Source organism: Salmo salar, chromosome 04, assembly GCF_965601325.2.
Source record: "Salmo salar chromosome 04, fSalSal1, whole genome shotgun sequence".
NCBI classification, from domain to species: domain Eukaryota; kingdom Metazoa; phylum Chordata; class Actinopteri; order Salmoniformes; family Salmonidae; genus Salmo; species Salmo salar.
The window spans coordinates 37902360-37917946 of record NC_138294.1 but is presented as its reverse complement, the minus strand read 5'-3'; the positions used below and the strand labels follow the sequence as shown (position 1 = coordinate 37917946).

Sequence of the window (15587 nt, the reverse complement as noted above, 5' to 3'; positions counted from 1 at the left end):
AGACCACTCAGCCTGACAACACATTTGTTAAATGTCTCGATGGGATCGACACATGGCCCTGCCGTTGCAATGCCTAACTTTCATCGATTTCAATCATGGGTTTACATACAGAAACTACAGTTTGTGGTGGAAAATACCACGTGTGTACAAACGGATGAGGTGGCCGAGTGGTTAAGGCGATGGACTGCTAATCCATTGTGCCCTGCATTCATGTGTTTGAATCCCATCCTCATCGAGCAACCAAAAAAATAAGACCTTTTTTATGGCACTGTAAGATTTTGACTTACGCAAACATTGGTAAGATGGCCGACTGCCACCGCAAGAGCACAGAACTTGGTATCTGAGTGGTGAAGGCGATGAACTACATGTGTAGATTGGAAAACCAACCTCTTCGCAAATGTTTTTTTTATTTCTTCTCTTGCATGGCCCCACATGAATATAGAATCCCTGCACACTCCTAGAGCGACTGATAAGATTCAGGTATTGAAGAATAGCTTTACCAAGGGCAACCTCAACGGTGGGATTTGAACCGACACCTCCACACACTTAATCAAGCACTTTAGACCACTCAGCCTGACAACACATTTGTTAAATGTCTCGATGGGATCGACACATGGCCCTGCCGTTGCAATGCCTAACTTTCATCGATTTCAATCATGGGTTTACATACAGCAACTACAGTTTGTGGTGGAAAATACCACATGTGTACAAACGGATGAGGTGGCCGAGTGGTTAAGGCGATGGACTGCTAATCCATTGTGCTCTGCATGCATGGGTTTGAATCCCATCCTCATCGAGCAACCAAAAAAATAAGACCTTTTTTATGGCACTGTAAGATTTTGACTTACGCAAACATTGGTAAGATGGCCGACTGCCACCGCAAGAGCACAGAACTTGGTATCTGAGTGGTGAAGGCGATGAACTACATGTGTAGATTGGAAAACCAACCTCTTCGCAAATGTTTTTTTTATTTCTTCTCTTGCATGGCCCCACATGAATATAGAATCCCTGCACACTCCTAGAGCGACTGATAAGATTCAGGTATTGAAGAATAGCTTTACCAAGGGCAACCTCAACGGTGGGATTTGAACCGACACCTCCACACACTTAATCAAGCACTTTAGACCACTCAGCCTGACAACACATTTGTTAAATGTCTCGATGGGATCGACACATGGCCCTGCCGTTGCAATGCCTAACTTTCATCGATTTCAATCATGGGTTTACATACAGCAACTACAGTTTGTGGTGGAAAATACCACGTGTGTACAAACGGATGAGGTGGCCGAGTGGTTAAGGCGATGGACTGCTAATCCATTGTGCTCTGCATGCATGGGTTCGAATCCCATCCTCATCGAGCAACCAAAAAAATAAGACCTTTTTTATGGCACTGTAAGATTTTGACTTACGCAAACATTGGTAAGATGGCCGACTGCCACCGCAAGAGCACAGAACTTGGTATCTGAGTGGTGAAGGCGATGAACTACATGTGTAGATTGGAAAACCAACCTCTTCGCAAATGTTTTTTTTATTTCTTCTCTTGCATGGCCCCACATGAATATAGAATCCCTGCACACTCCTAGAGCGACTGATAAGATTCAGGTATTGAAGAATAGCTTTACCAAGGGCAACCTCAACGGTGGGATTTGAACCGACACCTCCACACACTTAATCAAGCACTTTAGACCACTCAGCCTGACAACACATTTGTTAAATGTCTCGATGGGATCGACACATGGCCCTGCCGTTGCAATGCCTAACTTTCATCGATTTCAATCATGGGTTTACATACAGCAACTACAGTTTGTGGTGGAAAATACCACGTGTGTACAAACGGATGAGGTGGCCGAGTGGTTAAGGCGATGGACTGCTAATCCATTGTGCCCTGCATGCATGTGTTTGAATCCCATCCTCATCGAGCAACCAAAAAAATAAGACCTTTTTTATGGCACTGTAAGATTTTGACTTACGCAAACATTGGTAAGATGGCCGACTGCCACCGCAAGAGCACAGAACTTGGTATCTGAGTGGTGAAGGCGATGAACTACATGTGTAGATTGGAAAACCAACCTCTTCGCAAATGTTTTTTTTATTTCTTCTCTTGCATGGCCCCACATGAATATAGAATCCCTGCACACTCCTAGAGCGACTGATAAGATTCAGGTATTGAAGAATAGCTTTACCAAGGGCAACCTCAACGGTGGGATTTGAACCAACACCTCCACACACTTAATCAAGCACTTTAGACCACTCAGCCTGACAACACATTTGTTAAATGTCTCGATGGGATGGACACATGGCCCTGCCGTTGCAATGCCTAACTTTCATTGATTTCAATCATGGGTTTACATACAGCAACTACAGTTTGTGGGTGAAAATGCCACATGTGTACAAACGGATGAGGTGGCCGAGTGGTTAAGGCGATGGACTGCTAATCCATTGTGCTCTGCATGCATGGGTTCGAATCCCATCCTCATCGAGCAACCAAAAAAATAAGACCTTTTTTATGGCACTGTAAGATTTTGACTTACGCAAACATTGGTAAGATGGCCGACTGCCACCGCAAGAGCACAGAACTTGGTATCTGAGTGGTGAAGGCGATGAACTACATGTGTAGATTGGAAAACCAACCTCTTCGCAAATGTTTTTTTTATTTCTTCTCTTGCATGGCCCCACATGAATATAGAATCCCTGCACACTCCTAGAGCGACTGATAAGATTCAGGTATTGAAGAATAGCTTTACCAAGGGCAACCTCAACGGTGGGATTTGAACCGACACCTCCACACACTTAATCAAGCACTTTAGACCACTCAGCCTGACAACACATTTGTTAAATGTCTCGATGGGATCGACACATGGCCCTGCCGTTGCAATGCCTAACTTTCATCGATTTCAATCATGGGTTTACATACAGCAACTACAGTTTGTGGTGGAAAATACCACGTGTGTACAAACGGATGAGGTGGCCGAGTGGTTAAGGCGATGGACTGCTAATCCATTGTGCTCTGCATGCATGGGTTCGAATCCCATCCTCATCGAGCAACCAAAAAAATATGACCTTTTTTATGGCACTGTAAGATTTTGACTTACGCAAACATTGGTAAGATGGCCGACTGCCACCGCAAGAGCACAGAACTTGGTATCTGAGTGGTGAAGGCGATGAACTACATGTGTAGATTGGAAAACCAACCTCTTCGCAAATGTTTTTTTTATTTCTTCTCTTGCATGGCCCCACATGAATATAGAATCCCTGCACACTCCTAGAGCGACTGATAAGATTCAGGTATTGAAGAATAGCTTTACCAAGGGCAACCTCAACGGTGGGATTTGAACCGACACCTCCACACACTTAATCAAGCACTTTAGACCACTCAGCCTGACAACACATTTGTTAAATGTCTCGATGGGATCGACACATGGCCCTGCCGTTGCAATGCCTAACTTTCATCGATTTCAATCATGGGTTTACATACAGCAACTACAGTTTGTGGTGGAAAATACCACGTGTGTACAAACGGATGAGGTGGCCGAGTGGTTAAGGCGATGGACTGCTAATCCATTGTGCTCTGCATGCATGGGTTTGAATCCCATCCTCATCGAGCAACCAAAAAAATAAGACCTTTTTTATGGCACTGTAAGATTTTGACTTACGCAAACATTGGTAAGATGGCCGACTGCCACCGCAAGAGCACAGAACTTGGTATCTGAGTGGTGAAGGCGATGAACTACATGTGTAGATTGGAAAACCAACCTCTTCGCAAATGTTTTTTTTATTTCTTCTCTTGCATGGCCCCACATGAATATAGAATCCCTGCACACTCCTAGAGCGACTGATAAGATTCAGGTATTGAAGAATAGCTTTACCAAGGGCAACCTCAACGGTGGGATTTGAACCGACACCTCCACACACTTAATCAAGCACTTTAGACCACTCAGCCTGACAACACATTTGTTAAATGTCTCGATGGGATCGACACATGGCCCTGCCGTTGCAATGCCTAACTTTCATCGATTTCAATCATGGGTTTACATACAGCAACTACAGTTTGTGGTGGAAAATACCACGTGTGTACAAACGGATGAGGTGGCCGAGTGGTTAAGGCGATGGACTGCTAATCCATTGTGCTCTGCATGCATGGGTTCGAATCCCATCCTCATCGAGCAACCAAAAAAATAAGACCTTTTTTATGGCACTGTAAGATTTTGACTTACGCAAACATTGGTAAGATGGCCGACTGCCACCGCAAGAGCACAGAACTTGGTATCTGAGTGGTGAAGGCGATGAACTACATGTGTAGATTGGAAAACCAACCTCTTCGCAAATGTTTTTTTTATTTCTTCTCTTGCATGGCCCCACATGAATATAGAATCCCTGCACACTCCTAGAGCGACTGATAAGATTCAGGTATTGAAGAATAGCTTTACCAAGGGCAACCTCAACGGTGGGATTTGAACCGACACCTCCACACACTTAATCAAGCACTTTAGACCACTCAGCCTGACAACACATTTGTTAAATGTCTCGATGGGATCGACACATGGCCCTGCCGTTGCAATGCCTAACTTTCATCGATTTCAATCATGGGTTTACATACAGCAACTACAGTTTGTGGTGGAAAATACCACATGTGTACAAACGGATGAGGTGGCCGAGTGGTTAAGGCGATGGACTGCTAATCCATTGTGCTCTGCATGCATGGGTTCGAATCCCATCCTCATCGAGCAACCAAAAAAATATGACTTTTTTTATGGCACTGTAAGATTTTGACTTACGCAAACATTGGTAAGATGGCCGACTGCCACCGCAAGAGCACAGAACTTGGTATCTGAGTGGTGAAGGCGATGAACTACATGTGTAGATTGGAAAACCAACCTCTTCGCAAATGTTTTTTTTATTTCTTCTCTTGCATGGCCCCACATGAATATAGAATCCCTGCACACTCCTAGAGCGACTGATAAGATTCAGGTATTGAAGAATAGCTTTACCAAGGGCAACCTCAACGGTGGGATTTGAACCGACACCTCCACACACTTAATCAAGCACTTTAGACCACTCAGCCTGACAACACATTTGTTAAATGTCTCGATGGGATCGACACATGGCCCTGCCGTTGCAATGCCTAACTTTCATCGATTTCAATCATGGGTTTACATACAGAAACTACAGTTTGTGGTGGAAAATACCACGTGTGTACAAACGGATGAGGTGGCCGAGTGGTTAAGGCGATGGACTGCTAATCCATTGTGCCCTGCATTCATGGGTTTGAATCCCATCCTCATCGAGCAACCAAAAAAATAAGACCTTTTTTATGGCACTGTAAGATTTTGACTTACGCAAACATTGGTAAGATGGCCGACTGCCACCGCAAGAGCACAGAACTTGGTATCTGAGTGGTGAAGGCGATGAACTACATGTGTAGATTGGAAAACCAACCTCTTCGCAAATGTTTTTTTTATTTCTTCTCTTGCATGGCCCCACATGAATATAGAATCCCTGCACACTCCTAGAGCGACTGATAAGATTCAGGTATTGAAGAATAGCTTTACCAAGGGCAACCTCAACGGTGGGATTTGAACCGACACCTCCACACACTTAATCAAGCACTTTAGACCACTCAGCCTGACAACACATTTGTTAAATGTCTCGATGGGATCGACACATGGCCCTGCCGTTGCAATGCCTAACTTTCATCGATTTCAATCATGGGTTTACATACAGCAACTACAGTTTGTGGTGGAAAATGCCACATGTGTACAAACGGATGAGGTGGCCGAGTGGTTAAGGCGATGGACTGCTAATCCATTGTGCTCTGCATGCATGGGTTCGAATCCCATCCTCATCGAGCAACCAAAAAAATAAGACCTTTTTTATGGCACTGTAAGATTTTGACTTACGCAAACATTGGTAAGATGGCCGACTGCCACCGCAAGAGCACAGAACTTGGTATCTGAGTGGTGAAGGCGATGAACTACATGTGTAGATTGGAAAACCAACCTCTTCGCAAATGTTTTTTTTATTTCTTCTCTTGCATGGCCCCACATGAATATAGAATCCCTGCACACTCCTAGAGCGACTGATAAGATTCAGGTATTGAAGAATAGCTTTACCAAGGGCAACCTCAACGGTGGGATTTGAACCGACACCTCCACACACTTAATCAAGCACTTTAGACCACTCAGCCTGACAACACATTTGTTAAATGTCTCGATGGGATCGACACATGGCCCTGCCGTTGCAATGCCTAACTTTCATCGATTTCAATCATGGGTTTACATACAGAAACTACAGTTTGTGGTGGAAAATACCACGTGTGTACAAACGGATGAGGTGGCCGAGTGGTTAAGGCGATGGACTGCTAATCCATTGTGCCCTGCATGCATGGGTTTGAATCCCATCCTCATCGAGCAACCAAAAAAATAAGACCTTTTTTATGGCACTGTAAGATTTTGACTTACGCAAACATTGGTAAGATGGCCGACTGCCACCGCAAGAGCACAGAACTTGGTATCTGAGTGGTGAAGGCGATGAACTACATGTGTAGATTGGAAAACCAACCTCTTCGCAAATGTTTTTTTTATTTCTTCTCTTGCATGGCCCCACATGAATATAGAATCCCTGCACACTCCTAGAGCGACTGATAAGATTCAGGTATTGAAGAATAGCTTTACCAAGGGCAACCTCAACGGTGGGATTTGAACCAACACCTCCACACACTTAATCAAGCACTTTAGACCACTCAGCCTGACAACACATTTGTTAAATGTCTCGATGGGATGGACACATGGCCCTGCCGTTGCAATGCCTAACTTTCATTGATTTCAATCATGGGTTTACATACAGCAACTACAGTTTGTGGGTGAAAATGCCACATGTGTACAAACGGATGAGGTGGCCGAGTGGTTAAGGCGATGGACTGCTAATCCATTGTGCTCTGCATGCATGGGTTCGAATCCCATCCTCATCGAGCAACCAAAAAAATAAGACCTTTTTTATGGCACTGTAAGATTTTGACTTACGCAAACATTGGTAAGATGGCCGACTGCCACCGCAAGAGCACAGAACTTGGTATCTGAGTGGTGAAGGCGATGAACTACATGTGTAGATTGGAAAACCAACCTCTTCGCAAATGTTTTTTTTATTTCTTCTCTTGCATGGCCCCACATGAATATAGAATCCCTGCACACTCCTAGAGCGACTGATAAGATTCAGGTATTGAAGAATAGCTTTACCAAGGGCAACCTCAACGGTGGGATTTGAACCGACACCTCCACACACTTAATCAAGCACTTTAGACCACTCAGCCTGACAACACATTTGTTAAATGTCTCGATGGGATCGACACATGGCCCTGCCGTTGCAATGCCTAACTTTCATCGATTTCAATCATGGGTTTACATACAGCAACTACAGTTTGTGGTGGAAAATACCACATGTGTACAAACGGATGAGGTGGCCGAGTGGTTAAGGCGATGGACTGCTAATCCATTGTGCTCTGCATGCATGGGTTCGAATCCCATCCTCATCGAGCAACCAAAAAAATAAGACCTTTTTTATGGCACTGTAAGATTTTGACTTACGCAAACATTGGTAAGATGGCCGACTGCCACCGCAAGAGCACAGAACTTGGTATCTGAGTGGTGAAGGCGATGAACTACATGTGTAGATTGGAAAACCAACCTCTTCGCAAATGTTTTTTTTATTTCTTCTCTTGCATGGCCCCACATGAATATAGAATCCCTGCACACTCCTAGAGCGACTGATAAGATTCAGGTATTGAAGAATAGCTTTACCAAGGGCAACCTCAACGGTGGGATTTGAACCGACACCTCCACACACTTAATCAAGCACTTTAGACCACTCAGCCTGACAACACATTTGTTAAATGTCTCGATGGGATCGACACATGGCCCTGCCGTTGCAATGCCTAACTTTCATCGATTTCAATCATGGGTTTACATACAGCAACTACAGTTTGTGGTGGAAAATACCACGTGTGTACAAACGGATGAGGTGGCCGAGTGGTTAAGGCGATGGACTGCTAATCCATTGTGCTCTGCATGCATGGGTTCGAATCCCATCCTCATCGAGCAACCAAAAAAATAAGACCTTTTTTATGGCACTGTAAGATTTTGACTTACGCAAACATTGGTAAGATGGCCGACTGCCACCGCAAGAGCACAGAACTTGGTATCTGAGTGGTGAAGGCGATGAACTACATGTGTAGATTGGAAAACCAACCTCTTCGCAAATGTTTTTTTTATTTCTTCTCTTGCATGGCCCCACATGAATATAGAATCCCTGCACACTCCTAGAGCGACTGATAAGATTCAGGTATTGAAGAAAAGCTTTACCAAGGGCAACCTCAATGATGGGATTTGAACCGACACCTCCACACACTTAATCAAGCACTTTAGACCACTCAGCCTGACAACACATTTGTTAAATGTCTCGATGGGATCGACACATGGCCCTGCCGTTGCAATGCCTAACTTTCATCGATTTCAATCATGGGTTTACATACAGCAACTACAGTTTGTGGTGGAAAATACCACGTGTGTACAAACGGATGAGGTGGCCGAGTGGTTAAGGCGATGGACTGCTAATCCATTGTGCTCTGCATGCATGGGTTCGAATCCCATCCTCATCGAGCAACCAAAAAAATAAGACCTTTTTTATGGCACTGTAAGATTTTGACTTACGCAAACATTGGTAAGATGGCCGACTGCCACCGCAAGAGCACAGAACTTGGTATCTGAGTGGTGAAGGCGATGAACTACATGTGTAGATTGGAAAACCAACCTCTTCGCAAATGTTTTTTTTATTTCTTCTCTTGCATGGCCCCACATGAATATAGAATCCCTGCACACTCCTAGAGCGACTGATAAGATTCAGGTATTGAAGAATAGCTTTACCAAGGGCAACCTCAACGGTGGGATTTGAACCGACACCTCCACACACTTAATCAAGCACTTTAGACCACTCAGCCTGACAACACATTTGTTAAATGTCTCGATGGGATGGACACATGGCCCTGCCGTTGCAATGCCTAACTTTCATTGATTTCAATCATGGGTTTACATACAGCAACTACAGTTTGTGGGTGAAAATGCCACATGTGTACAAACGGATGAGGTGGCCGAGTGGTTAAGGCGATGGACTGCTAATCCATTGTGCTCTGCATGCATGGGTTCGAATCCCATCCTCATCGAGCAACCAAAAAAATAAGACCTTTTTTATGGCACTGTAAGATTTTGACTTACGCAAACATTGGTAAGATGGCCGACTGCCACCGCAAGAGCACAGAACTTGGTATCTGAGTGGTGAAGGCGATGAACTACATGTGTAGATTGGAAAACCAACCTCTTCGCAAATGTTTTTTTTATTTCTTCTCTTGCATGGCCCCACATGAATATAGAATCCCTGCACACTCCTAGAGCGACTGATAAGATTCAGGTATTGAAGAATAGCTTTACCAAGGGCAACCTCAACGGTGGGATTTGAACCGACACCTCCACACACTTAATCAAGCACTTTAGACCACTCAGCCTGACAACACATTTGTTAAATGTCTCGATGGGATCGACACATGGCCCTGCCGTTGCAATGCCTAACTTTCATCGATTTCAATCATGGGTTTACATACAGCAACTACAGTTTGTGGTGGAAAATACCACGTGTGTACAAACGGATGAGGTGGCCGAGTGGTTAAGGCGATGGACTGCTAATCCATTGTGCTCTGCATGCATGGGTTTGAATCCCATCCTCATCGAGCAACCAAAAAAATAAGACCTTTTTTATGGCACTGTAAGATTTTGACTTACGCAAACATTGGTAAGATGGCCGACTGCCACCGCAAGAGCACAGAACTTGGTATCTGAGTGGTGAAGGCGATGAACTACATGTGTAGATTGGAAAACCAACCTCTTCGCAAATGTTTTTTTTATTTCTTCTCTTGCATGGCCCCACATGAATATAGAATCCCTGCACACTCCTAGAGCGACTGATAAGATTCAGGTATTGAAGAAAAGCTTTACCAAGGGCAACCTCAATGATGGGATTTGAACCGACACCTCCACACACTTAATCAAGCACTTTAGACCACTCAGCCTGACAACACATTTGTTAAATGTCTCGATGGGATCGACACATGGCCCTGCCGTTGCAATGCCTAACTTTCATCGATTTCAATCATGGGTTTACATACAGCAACTACAGTTTGTGGTGGAAAATACCACATGAGTACAAATGGATGAGGTGGCCGAGTGGTTAAGGCGATGGACTGCTAATCCATTGTGCTCTGCATGCATGGGTTCGAATCCCATCCTCATCGAGCAACCAAAAAAATAAGACTTTTTTTATGGCACTGTAAGATTTTGACTTACGCAAACATTGGTAAGATGGCCGACTGCCACCGCAAGAGCACAGAACTTGGTATCTGAGTGGTGAAGGCGATGAACTACATGTGTAGATTGGAAAACCAACCTCTTCGCAAATGTTTTTTTTATTTCTTCTCTTGCATGGCCCCACATGAATATAGAATCCCTGCACACTCCTAGAGCGACTGATAAGATTCAGGTATTGAAGAAAAGCTTTACCAAGGGCAACCTCAATGATGGGATTTGAACCGACACCTCCACACACTTAATCAAGCACTTTAGACCACTCAGCCTGACAACACATTTGTTAAATGTCTCGATGGGATCGACACATGGCCCTGCCGTTGCAATGCCTAACTTTCATCGATTTCAATCATGGGTTTACATACAGCAACTACAGTTTGTGGTGGAAAATACCACATGAGTACAAACGGATGAGGTGGCCGAGTGGTTAAGGCGATGGACTGCTAATCCATTGTGCTCTGCATGCATGGGTTCGAATCCCATCCTCATCGAGCAACCAAAAAAATATGACTTTTTTTATGGCACTGTAAGATTTTGACTTACGCAAACATTGGTAAGATGGCCGACTGCCACCGCAAGAGCACAGAACTTGGTATCTGAGTGGTGAAGGCGATGAACTACATGTGTAGATTGGAAAACCAACCTCTTCGCAAATGTTTTTTTTATTTCTTCTCTTGCATGGCCCCACATGAATATAGAATCCCTGCACACTCCTAGAGCGACTGATAAGATTCAGGTATTGAAGAAAAGCTTTACCAAGGGCAACCTCAATGATGGGATTTGAACCGACACCTCCACACACTTAATCAAGCACTTTAGACCACTCAGCCTGACAACACATTTGTTAAATGTCTCGATGGGATCGACACATGGCCCTGCCGTTGCAATGCCTAACTTTCATCGATTTCAATCATGGGTTTACATACAGCAACTACAGTTTGTGGGTGAAAATACCACGTGTGTACAAACGGATGAGGTGGCCGAGTGGTTAAGGCGATGGACTGCTAATCCATTGTGCTCTGCATGCATGGGTTCGAATCCCATCCTCATCGAGCAACCAAAAAAATAAGACCTTTTTTATGGCACTGTAAGATTTTGACTTACGCAAACATTGGTAAGATGGCCGACTGCCACCGCAAGAGCACAGAACTTGGTATCTGAGTGGTGAAGGCGATGAACTACATGTGTAGATTGGAAAACCAACCTCTTCGCAAATGTTTTTTTTATTTCTTCTCTTGCATGGCCCCACATGAATATAGAATCCCTGCACACTCCTAGAGCGACTGATAAGATTCAGGTATTGAAGAATAGCTTTACCAAGGGCAACCTCAACGGTGGGATTTGAACCAACACCTCCACACACTTAATCAAGCACTTTAGACCACTCAGCCTGACAACACATTTGTTAAATGTCTCGATGGGATCGACACATGGCCCTGCCGTTGCAATGCCTAACTTTCATCGATTTCAATCATGGGTTTACATACAGCAACTACAGTTTGTGGGTGGAAAATGCCACATGTGTACAAACGGATGAGGTGGCCGAGTGGTTAAGGCGATGGACTGCTAATCCATTGTGCTCTGCATGCATGGGTTTGAATCCCATCCTCATCGAGCAACCAAAAAAATAAGACTTTTTTTATGGCACTGTAAGATTTTGACTTACGCAAACATTGGTAAGATGGCCGACTGCCACCGCAAGAGCACAGAACTTGGTATCTGAGTGGTGAAGGCGATGAACTACATGTGTAGATTGGAAAACCAACCTCTTCGCAAATGTTTTTTTTATTTCTTCTCTTGCATGGCCCCACATGAATATAGAATCCCTGCACACTCCTAGAGCGACTGATAAGATTCAGGTATTGAAGAAAAGCTTTACCAAGGGCAACCTCAACGGTGGGATTTGAACCGACACCTCCACACACTTAATCAAGCACTTTAGACCACTCAGCCTGACAACACATTTGTTAAATGTCTCGATGGGATCGACACATGGCCCTGCCGTTGCAATGCCTAACTTTCATCGATTTCAATCATGGGTTTACATACAGCAACTACAGTTTGTGGTGGAAAATACCACGTGTGTACAAACGGATGAGGTGGCCGAGTGGTTAAGGCGATGGACTGCTAATCCATTGTGCTCTGCATGCATGGGTTTGAATCCCATCCTCATCGAGCAACCAAAAAAATAAGACCTTTTTTATGGCACTGTAAGATTTTGACTTACGCAAACATTGGTAAGATGGCCGACTGCCACCGCAAGAGCACAGAACTTGGTATCTGAGTGGTGAAGGCGATGAACTACATGTGTAGATTGGAAAACCAACCTCTTCGCAAATGTTTTTTTTATTTCTTCTCTTGCATGGCCCCACATGAATATAGAATCCCTGCACACTCCTAGAGCGACTGATAAGATTCAGGTATTGAAGAAAAGCTTTACCAAGGGCAACCTCAATGATGGGATTTGAACCGACACCTCCACACACTTAATCAAGCACTTTAGACCACTCAGCCTGACAACACATTTGTTAAATGTCTCGATGGGATCGACACATGGCCCTGCCGTTGCAATGCCTAACTTTCATCGATTTCAATCATGGGTTTACATACAGAAACTACAGTTTGTGGTGGAAAATACCACGTGTGTACAAACGGATGAGGTGGCCGAGTGGTTAAGGCGATGGACTGCTAATCCATTGTGCCCTGCATTCATGTGTTTGAATCCCATCCTCATCGAGCAACCAAAAAAATAAGACCTTTTTTATGGCACTGTAAGATTTTGACTTACGCAAACATTGGTAAGATGGCCGACTGCCACCGCAAGAGCACAGAACTTGGTATCTGAGTGGTGAAGGCGATGAACTACATGTGTAGATTGGAAAACCAACCTCTTCGCAAATGTTTTTTTTATTTCTTCTCTTGCATGGCCCCACATGAATATAGAATCCCTGCACACTCCTAGAGCGACTGATAAGATTCAGGTATTGAAGAATAGCTTTACCAAGGGCAACCTCAACGGTGGGATTTGAACCGACACCTCCACACACTTAATCAAGCACTTTAGACCACTCAGCCTGACAACACATTTGTTAAATGTCTCGATGGGATCGACACATGGCCCTGCCGTTGCAATGCCTAACTTTCATCGATTTCAATCATGGGTTTACATACAGCAACTACAGTTTGTGGTGGAAAATACCACGTGTGTACAAACGGATGAGGTGGCCGAGTGGTTAAGGCGATGGACTGCTAATCCATTGTGCTCTGCATGCATGGGTTCGAATCCCATCCTCATCGAGCAACCAAAAAAATAAGACCTTTTTTATGGCACTGTAAGATTTTGACTTACGCAAACATTGGTAAGATGGCCGACTGCCACCGCAAGAGCACAGAACTTGGTATCTGAGTGGTGAAGGCGATGAACTACATGTGTAGATTGGAAAACCAACCTCTTCGCAAATGTTTTTTTTATTTCTTCTCTTGCATGGCCCCACATGAATATAGAATCCCTGCACACTCCTAGAGCGACTGATAAGATTCAGGTATTGAAGAATAGCTTTACCAAGGGCAACCTCAACGGTGGGATTTGAACCGACACCTCCACACACTTAATCAAGCACTTTAGACCACTCAGCCTGACAACACATTTGTTAAATGTCTCGATGGGATCGACACATGGCCCTGCCGTTGCAATGCCTAACTTTCATTGATTTCAATCATGGGTTTACATACAGCAACTACAGTTTGTGGGGGCAACTGCCACTTGTGTACAGCGGATGAGGTGGCCGAGTGGTTAAGGCGATGGACTGCTAATCCATTGTGCTCTGCATGCATGGGTTCGAATCCCATCCTCATCGAGCAACCAAAAAAATAAGACCTTTTTTATGGCACTGTAAGATTTTGACTTACGCAAACATTGGTAAGATGGCCGACTGCCACCGCAAGAGCACAGAACTTGGTATCTGAGTGGTGAAGGCGATGAACTACATGTGTAGATTGGAAAACCAACCTCTTCGCAAATGTTTTTTTTTAATTTCTTCTCTTGCATGGCCCCACATGAATATAGAATCCCTGCACACTCCTAGAGCAACTGATAAGATTCAGGTATTGAAGAATAGCTTTACCAAGGGCAACCTCAACGGTGGGATTTGAACCGACACCTCCACACACTTAATCAAGCACTTTAGACCACTCAGCCTGACAACACATTTGTTAAATGTCTCGATGGGATGGACACATGGCCCTGCCGTTGCAATGCCTAACTTTCATCGATTTCAATCATGGGTTTACATACAGCAACTACAGTTTGTGGGTGAAAATGCCACATGTGTACAAACGGATGAGGTGGCCGAGTGGTTAAGGCGATGGACTGCTAATCCATTGTGCTCTGCATGCATGGGTTCGAATCCCATCCTCATCGAGCAACCAAAAAAATAAGACCTTTTTTATGGCACTGTAAGATTTTGACTTACGCAAACATTGGTAAGATGGCCGACTGCCACCGCAAGAGCACAGAACTTGGTATCTGAGTGGTGAAGGCGATGAACTACATGTGTAGATTGGAAAACCAACCTCTTCGCAAATGTTTTTTTTATTTCTTCTCTTGCATGGCCCCACATGAATATAGAATCCCTGCACACTCCTAGAGCAACTGATAAGATTCAGGTATTGAAGAATAGCTTTACCAAGGGCAACCTCAACGGTGGGATTTGAACCGACACCTCCACACACTTAATCAAGCACTTTAGACCACTCAGCCTGACAACACATTTGTTAAATGTCTCGATGGGATCGACACATGGCCCTGCCGTTGCAATGCCTAACTTTCATCGATTTCAATCATGGGTTTACATACAGCAACTACAGTTTGTGGTGGAAAATACCACGTGTGTACAAACGGATGAGGTGGCCGAGTGGTTAAGGCGATGGACTGCTAATCCATTGTGCCCTGCATGCATGGGTTTGAATCCCATCCTCATCGAGCAACCAAAAAAATAAGACCTTTTTTATGGCACTGTAAGATTTTGACTTACGCAAACATTGGTAAGATGGCCGACTGCCACCGCAAGAGCACAGAACTTGGTATCTGAGTGGTGAAGGCGATGAACTACATGTGTAGATTGGAAAACCAACCTCTTCGCAAATGTTTTTTTTATTTCTTCTCTTGCATGGCCCCACATGAAT

General features: G+C 44.3%; 28 non-coding genes across 28 annotated transcripts; all 28 read left to right on the top strand.

The window, feature by feature from the left end:
• The first annotated feature begins 153 nt into the window (after positions 1 to 153).
• Positions 154 to 235, top strand: trnas-gcu (transfer RNA serine (anticodon GCU)). Its single transcript has one exon. It is a non-coding gene; the product is annotated as a tRNA-Ser (tRNA).
• Positions 236 to 714: 479 nt separating this feature from the next.
• On the top strand, positions 715 to 796 carry trnas-gcu (transfer RNA serine (anticodon GCU)). Its single transcript has one exon. It is a non-coding gene; the product is annotated as a tRNA-Ser (tRNA).
• A 479-nt stretch (positions 797 to 1275) lies between these two features.
• trnas-gcu (transfer RNA serine (anticodon GCU)) lies at positions 1276 to 1357 on the top strand. The gene has a single exon. It is a non-coding gene; the product is annotated as a tRNA-Ser (tRNA).
• Positions 1358 to 1836: 479 nt separating this feature from the next.
• Positions 1837 to 1918, top strand: trnas-gcu (transfer RNA serine (anticodon GCU)). Its single transcript has one exon. It is a non-coding gene; the product is annotated as a tRNA-Ser (tRNA).
• A 479-nt stretch (positions 1919 to 2397) lies between these two features.
• On the top strand, positions 2398 to 2479 carry trnas-gcu (transfer RNA serine (anticodon GCU)). The gene has a single exon. It is a non-coding gene; the product is annotated as a tRNA-Ser (tRNA).
• A 479-nt stretch (positions 2480 to 2958) lies between these two features.
• On the top strand, positions 2959 to 3040 carry trnas-gcu (transfer RNA serine (anticodon GCU)). Its single transcript has one exon. It is a non-coding gene; the product is annotated as a tRNA-Ser (tRNA).
• A 479-nt stretch (positions 3041 to 3519) lies between these two features.
• On the top strand, positions 3520 to 3601 carry trnas-gcu (transfer RNA serine (anticodon GCU)). The gene has a single exon. It is a non-coding gene; the product is annotated as a tRNA-Ser (tRNA).
• A 479-nt stretch (positions 3602 to 4080) lies between these two features.
• On the top strand, positions 4081 to 4162 carry trnas-gcu (transfer RNA serine (anticodon GCU)). Its single transcript has one exon. It is a non-coding gene; the product is annotated as a tRNA-Ser (tRNA).
• Positions 4163 to 4641: 479 nt separating this feature from the next.
• Positions 4642 to 4723, top strand: trnas-gcu (transfer RNA serine (anticodon GCU)). The gene has a single exon. It is a non-coding gene; the product is annotated as a tRNA-Ser (tRNA).
• A 479-nt stretch (positions 4724 to 5202) lies between these two features.
• On the top strand, positions 5203 to 5284 carry trnas-gcu (transfer RNA serine (anticodon GCU)). The gene has a single exon. It is a non-coding gene; the product is annotated as a tRNA-Ser (tRNA).
• A 479-nt stretch (positions 5285 to 5763) lies between these two features.
• trnas-gcu (transfer RNA serine (anticodon GCU)) lies at positions 5764 to 5845 on the top strand. The gene has a single exon. It is a non-coding gene; the product is annotated as a tRNA-Ser (tRNA).
• Positions 5846 to 6324: 479 nt separating this feature from the next.
• On the top strand, positions 6325 to 6406 carry trnas-gcu (transfer RNA serine (anticodon GCU)). Its single transcript has one exon. It is a non-coding gene; the product is annotated as a tRNA-Ser (tRNA).
• A 479-nt stretch (positions 6407 to 6885) lies between these two features.
• Positions 6886 to 6967, top strand: trnas-gcu (transfer RNA serine (anticodon GCU)). The gene has a single exon. It is a non-coding gene; the product is annotated as a tRNA-Ser (tRNA).
• Positions 6968 to 7446: 479 nt separating this feature from the next.
• trnas-gcu (transfer RNA serine (anticodon GCU)) lies at positions 7447 to 7528 on the top strand. The gene has a single exon. It is a non-coding gene; the product is annotated as a tRNA-Ser (tRNA).
• Positions 7529 to 8007: 479 nt separating this feature from the next.
• Positions 8008 to 8089, top strand: trnas-gcu (transfer RNA serine (anticodon GCU)). Its single transcript has one exon. It is a non-coding gene; the product is annotated as a tRNA-Ser (tRNA).
• A 479-nt stretch (positions 8090 to 8568) lies between these two features.
• Positions 8569 to 8650, top strand: trnas-gcu (transfer RNA serine (anticodon GCU)). Its single transcript has one exon. It is a non-coding gene; the product is annotated as a tRNA-Ser (tRNA).
• A 479-nt stretch (positions 8651 to 9129) lies between these two features.
• Positions 9130 to 9211, top strand: trnas-gcu (transfer RNA serine (anticodon GCU)). Its single transcript has one exon. It is a non-coding gene; the product is annotated as a tRNA-Ser (tRNA).
• A 479-nt stretch (positions 9212 to 9690) lies between these two features.
• On the top strand, positions 9691 to 9772 carry trnas-gcu (transfer RNA serine (anticodon GCU)). The gene has a single exon. It is a non-coding gene; the product is annotated as a tRNA-Ser (tRNA).
• Positions 9773 to 10251: 479 nt separating this feature from the next.
• Positions 10252 to 10333, top strand: trnas-gcu (transfer RNA serine (anticodon GCU)). The gene has a single exon. It is a non-coding gene; the product is annotated as a tRNA-Ser (tRNA).
• A 479-nt stretch (positions 10334 to 10812) lies between these two features.
• trnas-gcu (transfer RNA serine (anticodon GCU)) lies at positions 10813 to 10894 on the top strand. Its single transcript has one exon. It is a non-coding gene; the product is annotated as a tRNA-Ser (tRNA).
• A 479-nt stretch (positions 10895 to 11373) lies between these two features.
• trnas-gcu (transfer RNA serine (anticodon GCU)) lies at positions 11374 to 11455 on the top strand. The gene has a single exon. It is a non-coding gene; the product is annotated as a tRNA-Ser (tRNA).
• A 480-nt stretch (positions 11456 to 11935) lies between these two features.
• trnas-gcu (transfer RNA serine (anticodon GCU)) lies at positions 11936 to 12017 on the top strand. The gene has a single exon. It is a non-coding gene; the product is annotated as a tRNA-Ser (tRNA).
• Positions 12018 to 12496: 479 nt separating this feature from the next.
• On the top strand, positions 12497 to 12578 carry trnas-gcu (transfer RNA serine (anticodon GCU)). Its single transcript has one exon. It is a non-coding gene; the product is annotated as a tRNA-Ser (tRNA).
• A 479-nt stretch (positions 12579 to 13057) lies between these two features.
• Positions 13058 to 13139, top strand: trnas-gcu (transfer RNA serine (anticodon GCU)). Its single transcript has one exon. It is a non-coding gene; the product is annotated as a tRNA-Ser (tRNA).
• A 479-nt stretch (positions 13140 to 13618) lies between these two features.
• trnas-gcu (transfer RNA serine (anticodon GCU)) lies at positions 13619 to 13700 on the top strand. The gene has a single exon. It is a non-coding gene; the product is annotated as a tRNA-Ser (tRNA).
• A 478-nt stretch (positions 13701 to 14178) lies between these two features.
• trnas-gcu (transfer RNA serine (anticodon GCU)) lies at positions 14179 to 14260 on the top strand. Its single transcript has one exon. It is a non-coding gene; the product is annotated as a tRNA-Ser (tRNA).
• A 481-nt stretch (positions 14261 to 14741) lies between these two features.
• Positions 14742 to 14823, top strand: trnas-gcu (transfer RNA serine (anticodon GCU)). Its single transcript has one exon. It is a non-coding gene; the product is annotated as a tRNA-Ser (tRNA).
• Positions 14824 to 15302: 479 nt separating this feature from the next.
• trnas-gcu (transfer RNA serine (anticodon GCU)) lies at positions 15303 to 15384 on the top strand. The gene has a single exon. It is a non-coding gene; the product is annotated as a tRNA-Ser (tRNA).
• The last annotated feature ends 203 nt before the right edge of the window (positions 15385 to 15587 follow it).